The sequence below is a fragment of the Nuphar pumila genome, chromosome 12, assembly GCF_984573655.1.
Source record: "Nuphar pumila chromosome 12, dmNupPumi1.hap1.1, whole genome shotgun sequence".
Lineage (NCBI taxonomy): Eukaryota > Viridiplantae > Streptophyta > Magnoliopsida > Nymphaeales > Nymphaeaceae > Nuphar > Nuphar pumila.
Genome location: NC_143260.1, coordinates 72,543,997 through 72,558,168, shown reverse-complemented (window position 1 = coordinate 72,558,168; position 14,172 = coordinate 72,543,997). Strand labels below are relative to the sequence as shown.

The window sequence follows — 14,172 nt, the reverse complement described above, 5'->3', positions numbered from 1 at the left end:
AGGCTCTGTCCCGAACTATGGTTCTGGAAGAGAGCCCAGCAACGTGAAGACTGGGTAGACATAGGTGGGGTGGTTTTTGAAATATGATCACATGCAGGCAAACAGAGGGCTCTAAGTCCTAAAGAGATAGAATTTTGAAATTTTTTTGAAGAAGCAAACATTGTTTTCATACAAGTCCTAGATTGAGGAGTGTTGTATTTCAGACCTAAGTCTAAGTGAGCATGCATAATTCTCCTCAATATGGTCCTATCAAACCATGCCTAGTCTACATGCAATCCATGTCAGCTGGGTTCAAGTCTAGGCTCCTAGGTTCACATGATATCAGAAATTAAAAGCTGACAGTTCAAAGAGCATGATTTTGATAATTGAGCTAAGTCAAAGCACATAATTGATCAGACGAAGACAGGTCCCATCACGGTCACCAAACCTGTTATCATCGCAAAATTTTTCCCCTCCCTTGCGAGAGAGAAACGAATTTCGTGAGTCAAACTCGACCAAAGTTTTGAAATTGATTTTGAAAATTTACTCGCCTCCATTTTGAAAATTTGCGGGAAAATTCCGTGGAATGGGATCCGCCTGTCGGTACGAGGTTCAACCGTTCCTGGCGCCTTTACCAGGGGTAATTAAACCAAGGACCAATTATGTGCTTTAACTCGACTCAAATATCTAAATTATGCTCTATTTTTCCTAGAATGCACAAAGAATCAGGCTTGTGCTATGAAATTTTGAAAATAATGCAAGTTTGAGAAACATGATGTTTGCTTTGGAAAATTGAAATATGCTGGAAAAATGATTGGAAAAGTACTTGAAATTGGGATTCCTGGGAAAATCATTGAAGTTCATTGAAAATCAGAAATTTGCATTGGAAAGTGATTTCTCAAGAAAACTTGAACTTTGGAAAATCGATTTTGAAATTTGGAATTGCTTTTCTGAGAAAATGGATTTGAGAATTCTGAGAAAATCTAAGAAATTCATTGGAAAATGACTTTTGAAATGGAAAATGAATTCTCAGGAAAACTGGAAAATATGAGAAAATCGATTTCTGAAAACTTGGGATTTTGAAATTTGAGAATTTGAAAACATAGGAAAATCTTGATTTGAACTTGGGAAATGCCTTGAAATCTCATTTGAAAATTTGGAATTCTGAGAAAATCCAATCCTGAGAAACTTGGAAATTTTTGGGAAAACTGATTTATCTAAAATTGAAATTGGAAAATGAATTTGAAAATAATGCAATTTGAATGATATGAATGAATGAATATGAGTTTAAAAGAGAATTTCAATTGAGGAATTGGAAAATCCTTTTAAAACTTTGAAAAATGCAGTGCATTTTGAAGTTAGCCTAAATGTGTAGGCTGAATGTGGCTAATACGAAGATCATAAATCTTGGTTTTCTTCGTATTCTAACTACGGCCATAAATACGAATCCCACCGAGTTTATAAACTCCATAAAAGCTTGTGCATGTGCCATTCGTGTAAACCATAGTGGATTTGAAATAAATGCACATGAATCATACATTAAATATCGAAATTTGCATAAATTAAACTATATGCAATGCAGCCCTATTCTAAGCAGAAAAGTAACTCTTATTCCAAATTATTACATTTGAGATTACATTGAATTGAAAAAAAAAAAAAAAATCTAAGTCTTCTTCTTGAATGTTCCTGCAAAACTAGAAAACAAGGTTAGCACAAAAATGTAGGTTATTCTGAATTTATCCGAAAATATGAGAAATTATCGGATATTATTCAGATATAAACCCAAATTCATACCACCCTTTGATATAAACATAATAAATAATGAATAAATTTGGAAAATAAACTTGAAAATTCGAAATTGGGGTTCAAAATGACCAAAATACCCCTGATGACCTTGAAATCAGGGTTTTATGAAAGAATTTTTGTAAATTTTGGAATTTTGAAAATCAAATGAAATAAATCAAACATAATATGATAAAATATGATGATATGCATGAAATTTTGGAGAATTAGAAATTGAAATTTCGAAATTTAGGTCAAAATGACCAAAATACCCCTGATAACAAGACTATGGCCTTGAAACCAGGGTTTTCTGAAATAAATTTTGCAAAATTGAAAAATATGAAATGCAAATGAGATTAAAATTAACCCTAATATGATTCTACATGCTTATGTACATGATACAAATCCTAAAATGGCGAAAATATCATAAAATATCAAATTTAACCTGATTTTCGCTTCTGAATTTAAAGATAAACTAACACATGGAGCAAATGAAGTTGGAATTAAACCAAATTTGGCATGAACACCTAAAATAACCCTAAAAACAGAATGGAGCTCGAAAATCTAATTTTTTTTGTACTTTTAAATATGAAAATTTAAATAAAAACCCTAAATTTTATGATTTTTGCCTAAAATATTGATTCTAAAGGGGATTTAGGATATCAAACTTCAATAAAAATTTCCCAAATTTTATGGGATGACAAAGGACAGTAAGGAAAGGATTTTTTCCTTTTACACTTTTTGGTTTTGACCTATGGTCGGAGCTGTGCCACTCCGGCAAGTCGGATCGGAATCCGGCGACTCTAGGATTTAGGAGAAACAGACAGGTTTCGGTAGAAAACATGGGAAAAATGGAACACAGATGGGAAAAAGGCTGAAATTGTGGGAAAATGTCCCTGAACAACAGATTAAGATTTGATATTTTGACAACATTGGGATTCGGGTTACGGTTTGAAAAAGGGCACACTGTTATCAGAGACCCAAATCTCTGAAATTTCTGGATATTGGAATCTGTCAGATAGAAAATAAAATTTCGGGAAAAATACTGAAACAGTTCCAAAAATCCCCAAATTTTGGAAAATGACAGTAAAACATGTTAGGAACAACTTTCATGTTTAAAGTTTTTGTAGATGAGCTACGGATTGGGTGGACTCGGTGCATTAGGGTCTGTCTATACCCTGACAAAGGAAAATCAAGATTTTCCCAGGCGGCTGGGAAATCTGATTTTTGACAGAAGACAAAACTAACTGGAAAAACTTCAAAATTTCCAGATCATCAGTAGATTCGATTATGAATACACTGTGATTTTTGGAGGACAATCCGAATCTCCCACAAGGGTGGTGCCGGAGGTTCTTTTCTGCTAAAGCAGAAATTGAAATTTCTGGAGGGTCCAAAATCCAGTTTGGTTTTCGATTTATTTAACAAGGTTCTAAAATCCTAACTGATCCATATTTTTGACATACAATCATAGACAAACAGAGACAGACATAACAAAATTTTTAAGATTTATCGACAAAAAATTGAGCATAAAATGATAACTAGACTGGACGGCTAAATGGAAAATGTATAAACTAATAGGACATGCATTAATGAAACAAGTGAAATGTATCTAATGAAATCAATTAAAAAAAAAAAAAAACAATACTTAAATTATACAATCTATATAAAATCACAACAAAGGAAAGAGGTGAAATATTTATTTTATATAGCCATTGAAATGAGGGGTTCAATCCATCGGCTAGATGAACCCTCTCATTTACGCATGCTTTGTCATGAAAAGTAAAAACAAAACAAAAAAATAGAAACTTAAGGTTTCCTACCTTCTAACACCATAAAGAAAGCCTTACCTTGCAATAATTTCAACCCCAAATTCCTCATCATTTTCATGAAAGCCATATGTAAGGGTCTCATTTCGACGATCAACCAAGAAACCCAACATGTGGTACTTAATAAGATCAACAAGACATACAATATGTCTTACCTTAAGGGGCAGTTACGGCAATGGAGGAGTGGAACGATGGTTGGCTGCCACAAGTGATGTCACCAGTAAAGATGGTTGGAGCTCTTGGGGAAAACAAAAGGGAATAGAGGAGACTGCACGGTGAAGAAGGCTGGAACAAGGCTGCAGCCGTTTGAAGGTTAAAGGAGGAGGTTGCAGCGTCAAAGAGGCTGCTGTAATAGCTTGCTGCTGTAGCTGTAATGAAAGGCTGTGGATGGCGGCTGCTGGTGGCACTGTTGGGTGCTGTGTAGAAGAGGTGAACTGGCTGGTGGCTGTTGGCTGGAGCAGTGAGCCTGGAACCGGTGGAAGAAGCCGTTGGCTGGTGGCTGTTGGCTGGAGCAAGGAGCTTGGAGGTGGGCTGCAGCAAGGATGGTGGCTGGAATGGAGAGCTGGCTGAAGCTAGAGTATTTGAAGAAGATGGCTGAATGTTGCTGCAGCTGCAAAGAGGATGTCGGAGGTTGAAGATGATCTGGAGCTGCTGGGCATGGAGCTTCAAAGAGGTGCTGCTGGCTGCAAGAAAGAAGATGGCTGAACCGTTCTAGTGGTGGCTGCAGCTTTTGTTCGATGGCTGGGCATCCAAAGAGGTGGCTGTAGAGAGGTTGGAAGGCTGCTGTGGCTGTAGCAGCTAAGGAGAGAAGAAGGGAGGTAAAGAGAGAGAATAGGAGAGAGGCGTGAGATGGGAGAGGAGCCGTAAGTGGCTTCCTTTTCTCTTTTTTTTTAACCAAACCCAACTTAGGTCTTTAATCAGCCTCAACTTAGGGTTTTTAGGGGTTAATGAAAAGAGAGGGAAAGAGTGTACGTGAATGGGCTGGAGAAGGGAAAGGAAGGAAGGGAAGGGAAGAAGAAAAGAAAGGGAAGAAGAAGAAAAAGAAAGAAAAGGGAAAAAGAAAGGAAAGAAAGAAAAGGAGGGAAAAAGGAAAAGGGAAAGAAAAAAATGAGAAAATGGAAAGTGGGGCTGGAGGCTTGGGTGACCACCTTGTGGGTCCCACCTCCTCTCTAAAAAAATAAAAATAAAAAAATAAATAAAAATCAATAAAAACAAAAATAAACAAATAAAAAGAAGCATTTTTTTTTATATAAAATAGAAAAGTAAATGAATGGGCCATCTCAGAGCGGGTCCAAATTCCACATTTGAAATTCATTTTGACGATTAGAGGGGTAAAATAGTCTTTTTAGAAAGTTTCTAGACGAAACGAGCTATTTTTGGCAGTTTTTTAAACGAGCTCGGATTTTGAAGTTCAATACCCCGTTGCGAAGCAAATCCAGAGTAGAAATTAAAAATGTAATTTTGAAAGAAATCCAGATTGTTTTTCTCGAGAAAATGCTTCCAACCGAAACGAGCTATTTTTGGCAGTTTTTGAAACAAGCTCGGATTTTGAAGTTCAATACCCCATTGCGAAGCAAATCCAATGTAGAATTTGAAAATTTGATTTTGAAAGAAATCCAGATTATTTTTCTTGTGAGAAAATATTTCCAAATTTAGACTCCCAGGGGTAAAAATGTTAATTTTGGAAACCCAGGGTTTCAAATTGATTTCTAAAAGCTTTTAAAACTCGATCTGGATTGAAATTTATAAAACTGGAGTTCTGGACTTCGAAAATGGAATGAAATGTGATGAAATGTTATGAAATGCTGAGAAATGATATGAAATGATGAGAAATGACATGAAATGCTATGCTAAATGCTAACCTTGAATAAAGAATTTTGGATGTCAGACCCCGATTGACACTTGTACCAGTTTAAAAAGCATTAAAATTGATAAAATTTGCAAAATAGCTCAAGAAATGGTTTTCGGGACTCTACTGGGTCAGAGTGACACTGAAAATTGGGGTTCGAGCTGGATTGAGCTGGGTTTTAGAGTTTCAGAACTCAAATGAACAGACCAGGCACTGACTCAACTAACCTTTCCGACTGAATTTTCAAGAAAAGCTGCCATTTTTAGAGAAATGGTACGGAATGGTCATTGGAATGAAGTGAATTACGAACCTGAACTGGGTTTGAGCTAGAACAAAGGTCAGTAATACTGATATGAACTAAAATCAAAGCTTGAACACTAGCTCAATTGACTGAACTCAGCTCAATTTCAGCTGAAAGAGCTAAAATGGACTAAAATGGGCTCCTAGACACTTGGAAATGGTTTTGAACTGAAACTGGAGCACTTGAACTCCTGGTGAGCTCAAGTTAGACTTTGGGGAACATGACTGACTGAGAATGACTGACTTAGAGACAATTGACTTGGATTCAAGTGAGAAATGAGCTCATTTTTGAAGAAATGATCCCATTTTGGCAGGAATGGTCAGAAATGAAAATGGTCTGTTCATTGTGAGCTCAGATGAGCTTGAGATGACTGATATTCTAACTGTCTTGAACTGACCAATGAGCTTGGTTGACTCCGACTGACTGGGGTCCGGGATGACCTAGGGGTAAAATGGTAATTTTCCTAATGAAAATAGGTAAAATGGTGATTTTCTGAAACTGACTCGGGTTTGACTCCTACACTGACCTGACAGGGTTGGCATTGCCTGAGGAGGATTGTTTGAGAATGAGTGAGGAAAATTTGGGGTGTTTACACATCATAAATTGAATTTAAATACAGGAAAATAAAGTTTTCAATATCCTTGCAAAACTAGAAAAATGGATTAGTGAAGATATGTTGGCTTTTCTAGGTTTATCCAGCAATATTTGGAAATTGCTGGATTTTGCTAGATATAATCCTCTTTCCATGATTCCCTGATATAAACTTAATGAAATAGGAAATAAAATTGAATAAATAATAAAGATAAGATTTGAAAATTCAAAATTGGGATCAAAATGACCAAAATACCCATGATAGCAAGACTATGGCCTTGAAACCAGGGTTTTCAGAAAGATATTTTATAAAATGCAATTTTTAAAGTTCAAATAAGGATAAATCAAACCAAAAATGATATGGTAGGATTAAAAAGATAAAAATTAAGGTTTAGAATTTCAAAATTGAGGTCAAACGGCCAAATTACCCCTGATAGCAAGACTATGGCCTTGAAATCCGGGTTTTCTGAAATAGATTTTGGTAAAAGCTTGGGATTTATGATTGAAATAAACATAAAATCAAACATGAAACATCCTAATATGATTCTAAACATGAAAAAACCCTAAAAACATGAACTTATACACGAAAATCAAGAAATATCACAAATATCATGATTTTGGAAGTGTTTCGAGATCCTGCAGGTACCCTGTTTTGCAATTTGATCCATTCAAGCATCAAACGAATTCCAAATTTGATAAAAATAGACACCTTGGGGATGCAGCTGCAACGGAGGAAGGTGGAGGTGCTGGAGAGGAGAGAGAAGCCACGAAAATTTGAGAGAGAAAAGAGCTCTCTTTGACCTCCTTTAGGTCCCCTATTTATAGATTTTTTTTTTGGATTTATTTAGGAAGAGTTTTGATTTTTTGGACTCTTTTTAATTGTTTTTGATAAACCACATGGGGAGTATGATTTTTTTTGGAGAATTATAACCTAAATGAACTCTAATTAATCCCTAATTAACACCTAATTAAACCCTAGAAAGTCCAAATGTGGCATCACCTAGTATGGACCCACATTTGGTTTTTAAAACTTGAATTTAAAACCTTTAAAAACCAATGGTTTAAAACTTAAATAAAATGGATTTTTAAAATTGATTTTGACTCCCCTAAACCCCTAACCTAACTAGGACAATTACTAACTCTAGTCTAACCTTGACTTCTTCAAATGTGGCGCCACCCCGAGTGGGCCTCACTTGAATTTTCAAAACGATTTTAAAACGTGAAATTGAGAGGTTTTTCAAAAGAGATTCAAAAGTAGACTTTTAGATTGAAAGTTTTGAAATGGTACAGAGTCTTGACTGAGTCAGAACTCCTCTGGATATGGCGCCAACTGGGTGGGCCCCACATCGAAGTTTCGAAAATTTGAAATAAAGACTGAAAATGGTTTTGAAAAGGGGTTAAAATCAATAAATAAAATTTAAAGGCTTGAAAATAGAGTCTTAAGCGAACTAGGCCTCTAGGCTAGAGTCCTGAAACTTTAAGACTCTAAGATTTTGGGATTTTAAAAGCCAAATAAAGAAGTTTTTGAAAGATTTTATCAAAACTGGTAAAAACAAGTTAAAAAATACAGTCAGGGTTAGAGTCCTAACTCAACTGAAACTCTGAAATAGAGTCCTGAATTAACTAGACTCTGCAAAATGACCTAATTTTTGAAAGCAAATGGAAATAAATGAAAATGAAAGTAAAAACAAACTTTAAAATTGACTCCTGACTGGATTAGGACTCCGGGACAGAGTCCTGATCGGACTAAAACTCTAGATTTTTTTTGGTATTTTTTTGAAAAATAGATGAAAAAACTTATGAAAGCAGCGAAAATAATAACAAATATTGAAATAAACCAGAGTTCTGATTCAACTGAGACTCTGGGGACAGAGTCCTAATTGAACTAGGACACTCAGATTTTTGGATTTTCTGAGAAAACAAATGAGAGAATTTTGAAAAACAGGATGAAATTGAAGTTTTGGTTCAGAGTCTTGATCTGATTAGGACTCTAAGAAAGAGTTCTGATTCGATCAGAACTCTAAGAATTTTGGTTTTCTGATAAGCAAATGATGAAATTTGGGCAAAGCTTTTAAAAACCAGTGAAAATGAAGTATGAAAACCAATTTTGGATAGAGTCCTGATTCGATCAGGACTCTGGGGCAGAGTCCTGAGACTCTGGGATAAAACCTCAGAATTTTGAAATTCTTTGATAAAAGTGTAACAGTTTTAGTAGATGGAAAGATTTTTGAAAGATTCTTTCAAAATTGAAATCAGGATCAGAGTCCTGATCCAACTAGGACTCTCTGAACAGAGTCCTGTTTTGACTAAAACTCTGAGTTTCTGACTCATTTTGAAAGATTTGATTGAAAATAGATAAAATAGCTGTAAAAAATTAGAGTCCTAATCCGATTAAAACTCTGAAGAAGAGTCCTGATTCGACTGCACTCTTGAAGAAGAGTCCTGATCCAACTAAGACTCTGAAATTTTGGCCAAAACAGAAGATTTTGAAAGGTTTTCTCCCGAAAACAGGTAAAAAGTAGAGTTCTAATCCGACTGGACTCTGGAAAAAGAGTACTGATCCAACTAGGACTCTGAAGTTTTTGGAGATTTTTGACAAGTAAAGGAATCCAGAAGCGACACCACCTAAATGGGTCTCATCTGAGAATTGAAATCGGTTCAAGATTGAGTTTAAAACAAATCCAGATTGTTTTATGAGAAAACATTTCAAACATATGTATGATTGAATCACTACAAATTTTTTTTGACAGCCTTAGAACACATATATACATGATTGAAGCACTATGATTTTTTTTTACAGCTTTAGAACACAAATATGCATGATTGAATCACTATGAAATTTTTTTGACAACTTTAGAACACATATATCCATGATTGAATTACTTTGAATTTTTTTTTGACAGCCTTAGATCACATATATGCATGATTAAATCACTATGAATTTTTTTTGACAGGCTTAGAACACATATATACATGATTGAATCACTATAAAATTTGTTTGACAGCTTTAGGACACATATATGCATGATTGAATCAAAATGAATTTTTTTTTACAGCCTTACTACACATATATGCATGATTGACTCACTATGAAATTTTTTTGACATCCTTAGAACACATATAAGCAGGATTGAGTCACTATGAAATTTTTTTGACAGCCATTGAACACATATTTGCATGATTGAATCAATATGATTTTTTTTTTATAACCTTAGAATACATATATGCGTGATTGAATCACTATGAATTTTTTTTTACAGCTTTAGAACACATTTATGTAAGATTGAATCACTATAAATTTTTTTTGACAGCCTTAGAAAAAATATATGCTGATTGAATCACTATGAATTTTTTTTAGCAACCGTAAACATATATGCATGATTGAATCACTATGAATTTTTTTTGATAGCCTTAGAACACATATATACATGATTGAATCATTATAAATTTTTTTTTTACAGCTTTAGAACACATATATTCATGAATGAATCTCTATGATTTTTTTTAACATCTTTAGAACACATATACGCATGATTGAATCAATATGAATTTTTTTTTACAGCCTTTGAACACATATGTGCAGGATTAAGTCACTATAAAATTTTTTTGAGAGCCTTAGAAGACATATATGCACGATTGAATCACTATGAATTTTTATCACAACCTTAGAACACATATATGCATGATTGAATCACTACAAATTTTTTTTGACAACCTTAGAACACATATATGCATGATTGAATCACTATGAAATTTTTTTGACAGCCTTAGAACACACATATGTATGATTGAATCACTACAATTTTTTTTTGACAGCCTTAGAACACATATATACATGATTGAATCATGTATATATGTGTTCTAAAGCTGTCAAAAAAATTTGTAGTGATTCAATCATACATATGTGTGTTCTAAGGCTGTCAAAAAAAATTTGTAGTGATTTAATCATGCATATATGTGTTCTAAGGTTGTGATAAAAATTCATAGTGATTCAATCGTGCATATATGTGTTCTAAGCCTTTCAAAAAAAAATCATAGTGATTCAATCATGCATATATGTGTTCTAAGGCAGTAAAAAAAAATTCAGAGTTATTCAATCTTGCATATATGTGTTCTAAGGCTGTCAAAAAAAAATCATAGTGAATCAATCCTGCATATATGTGTTCTATGGTTGTAAAAAAAAAATCATATTGACTCAATCACGCATATACGTGTTCTAAGGCTATTAAAAAAAAATGCATAGAGATTCAGTCATGCATATATGTGTTCTAAAGCTGCAAAGAAAAATTTCATAGTCATTCAATCATGCATACATGTGTTCTAAGGTTATTAAAAAAAAATTATACTGATTGAATAATGTCTATTTGTGTTCTAGGGATGTCAAAAAAATTCATAGTGATTCAATCATGCATATATGTATTCTAGGTTGTCAAAAAAATTTCATATTGATTCAATCATGTATATATGTATTCAATAGCTATCAAAAAAATTTCATAGCGACTCAATCCTGCTTATATGTGTTATAAGGCTGCAAAACATTTTCAGAGTGATTCAATCATGCATATATGTGTTGTAAGGATGTCAAAAAAAAAATTCATATTGATTCAATCATGCATATGTGTGTCCTAAAGTTGTCAAAAAAAAGTCATAGTGATTCAATCATGTATATATGTGTTCTAAGTCTGTAAAAAAAATTCATAGTGATTCAATCATGCATATATGGGACCTAAGGGTGTCAAAAAAAATTTCAAAGTGATTCAATCATGCATATATGTGTTGTAAGGCTCTCAAAAAAATTTCATAATGATCCAATCAAGCATATATGTGTCCCAAAGCTGTCAAAAAAAAATTCATAGTGATTCAATCATGTATATATGTGTAATAAGTCTGTCAAAAAAAATTCATAGTGATTCAATCATGCATATATGTGTTCTAGGGCTGTCAAAAACAAATCATAGTGATTCAATCATGCATATATGTGTTCTAAGGCTGTCAAAAAAAAAATCATAGTGATTCAGTCATGCATATATGTGTTCTAAAGCTATAAAAAAAATTCATTGTGATTCAATCATGCATATATGTGTTCTAACATTGTAAAAAAAAATTCATAGTGATTCAAACATGCATACATGTATTCTAAGGTTGTAAAAAAAAATTCGTATTGAATCAATCATGTATGTATGTGTTCTAAGGATGTCAAAAAAATTTCATAGTGATTCAATGTTGCATAAATGTGTTTTAAGGCTTTAAACAAATTCATAGTGATTCAGTCATGAATATATGTGTTCTAAGGTTGTCAAAAACATTTGAAAGTGATTCAATCTTGCATATATGTCTTCTAAGCCTCTCAAAAAAATTTCATAGTGAATCAATCCTGCATATATGTGTTCAAAGGCTCTCAAAAAAATTTCATATTGATTCAATCATGCATATATGTGTTCTAAGGCTGTTAAAAAAAAAATCATATAGATTAAATCCTGAATATATGTGTTCTAAAGCTGTAAAAAAAGTTCATAATGATTCAATCATGTATATATGTGTTCTGAGGCTGTTAAAAAAATTTCATAGTAATTCAATCATGCATATATTTTTTTCAAGGTTGTCAAAAAAAAATTCATAGTGATTCAATCATGCATATATGTGTTCTATGGCTGTCAAAAAAAGTTCATAGTGATTCAATCATGCACAAATGTGTTCTAAGGCAGTAAAAAAAAAATCATAGTGATTCAATCGTGCATATATGTCTTTTAAGGCTATCAAAAAAATTCATAGTGATTCAATCTTGCATATATGTATTTTAATGCTATCAAAAAGTTTTATTTTGATTCAATCATGCATATATGTGTTCTAAGGTTCTCAAAAAAAAAATTATAATGAATCAATAATGAATATGTGTAAAAAAAAAATCATAGTAATTCAATCTTGCATAAATGTGTTCTAAAGCTGTCAAATTTTTTTTATAGTGATTTAATCATCCATATATGTGTTGTAAGGCTGTCAAAACAAATTTCATAGTGATTCAATCATGCATATATGTGTCCTTAAGCTGTCAAAAAAATTTCTGAGTGATTCAATCATGTATATGTGTTCTAAGCCTGTCAAAAAAAATTCATAGTGATTCAATCATGCATATATGTGTTCTAAGGCTGTCAAAAAAAAATCATTGTGATTCAATCATGCATATATGTGTTCTATGGCTGTCAAAAAAAAATCATAGTGATTCAATCATGCATATATGTGTTCTAAAGCTATAAAAAAAAATTCATAGTGATTCAATCATGCATATATGTGTTCAAAGGATGTAGAAAAAAATCATAGTGATTCACTCATGCATATATGTGTTATAAGGTTGTAAAAAAAATTTCATATTGATTCAATCATGCATATTTGTGTTCTAACGATGTCAAAAAAATTTTATAGTGATTTAATCTTACATAAATGTGTTCTAAAGCTTTAAAAAAAATTCATAGTGATTCAATCATGCATAATGTGTTCTAAGGTTGTCAAAAAAATTAAAATGTGATTCAATCTTGCATATATGTCTTCTTAGGCTCTCAAAAAAATTTCATAGTGACTCAATCCTGCACATATGTGTTCAAAGGCTGTTAAAAAAATTTCATATTGATTCAATCATGCATATATGTGTTTTAAGGTTGTTTAAAAAAAAATCATAGAAATTTAATCATGAATATATGTGTTCTAAAGCTATTAAAAAAATTCATAATGATTCAATCATGTATATATGTGTTCTAAGGCTATAAAAAAAAAATCATATTGATTCAATCATGCATATATGTTTAAGGTTGTTAAAAAAAAATCATAGTGATTCAATCATGCATATATTTTTTCTAAGGCTGTCAAAAAAAAATTCATAGTTATCAATTTTGCATATATGTGTTCTAAGGATGTCAAAAAAAATTCATAGTAATTCAATCATGCATATATGTCTTCTAAGGGTGTCAAATTTTTTTTATAGTGATTCAATCATGAATATATGTCTTCAAAGGCTATAAAAAAAATCATAGTGATTCAATCATGCATATATGTATTTTAAAGCTATCAAAAAAGTTTCATAGTGATTCAATCATGCATATATGTGTTCTAAGGTTCCCAAAAAAATTTCATATTGATTCAAACATGCATATATGTGTTCTAACGCTGTCAAAAAAATTTCATAGTGATTCAAACTTGCATAAATGTGTTCTAAAGCTCTCAAATTTTTTTTATAGTGATTCAATCATGTATATATGTGTTCGAAGGTTGTCAAAAAAATTTCATATTGATTCAGTCATGCATTTATGTATTCTAAGTCTATCAAAAAAAAAATCATGGCGATTCAATCATGCATATATGTGTTCTAAAGCCATCAAAAAAATTTCATAGTGATCAATCATATATATATGTGTTCTAAGGCTGTCAAAAATGTTTGATAGTTATTCAATCAAGCATATATGTGTTCTAAGGCTGTCAAAAAAATTTCATAGTGATTCAATCATGCAAATATGTGTTCTAAAGTTGTCAAAAAAAAATTCATAGTGATTCAATCATGCATACATCTGTTCCAAGGCTGTCAAAAAAAATTCTGAGTGATTCAATCATGCACATATGTGTTCTAAGGCTGTCAAAAAAAATCTCATATTTACTCAATCATGCATATATGTGTTCTAAGGCTGTTAAAAAAAATTCAGAGAGATTAAATCATGCATATATGTGTTCTAAAGCTGCAAAAAAAAAAATCATAGTGATTCAATCTTGCATGTACGTGTTCTAAGGTTATCGAAAAAAAATTATATTTATTCAATCATGTATATATGTGTTCTAACGATGTCAAAAAAAAAATCATA

At 32.3% G+C, this 14,172-nt stretch overlaps 1 long non-coding RNA gene across 1 annotated transcript; it reads left to right on the top strand.

Moving 5' to 3' along the window:
* The first annotated feature begins 4,062 nt into the window (after window positions 1-4,062).
* Window positions 4,063-4,410, top strand: LOC149821016 (uncharacterized). The gene is made up of 2 exons (XR_016426558.1): window positions 4,063-4,260; window positions 4,359-4,410. It is a non-coding gene; the product is annotated as an uncharacterized LOC149821016 (long non-coding RNA).
* The last annotated feature ends 9,762 nt before the right edge of the window (window positions 4,411-14,172 follow it).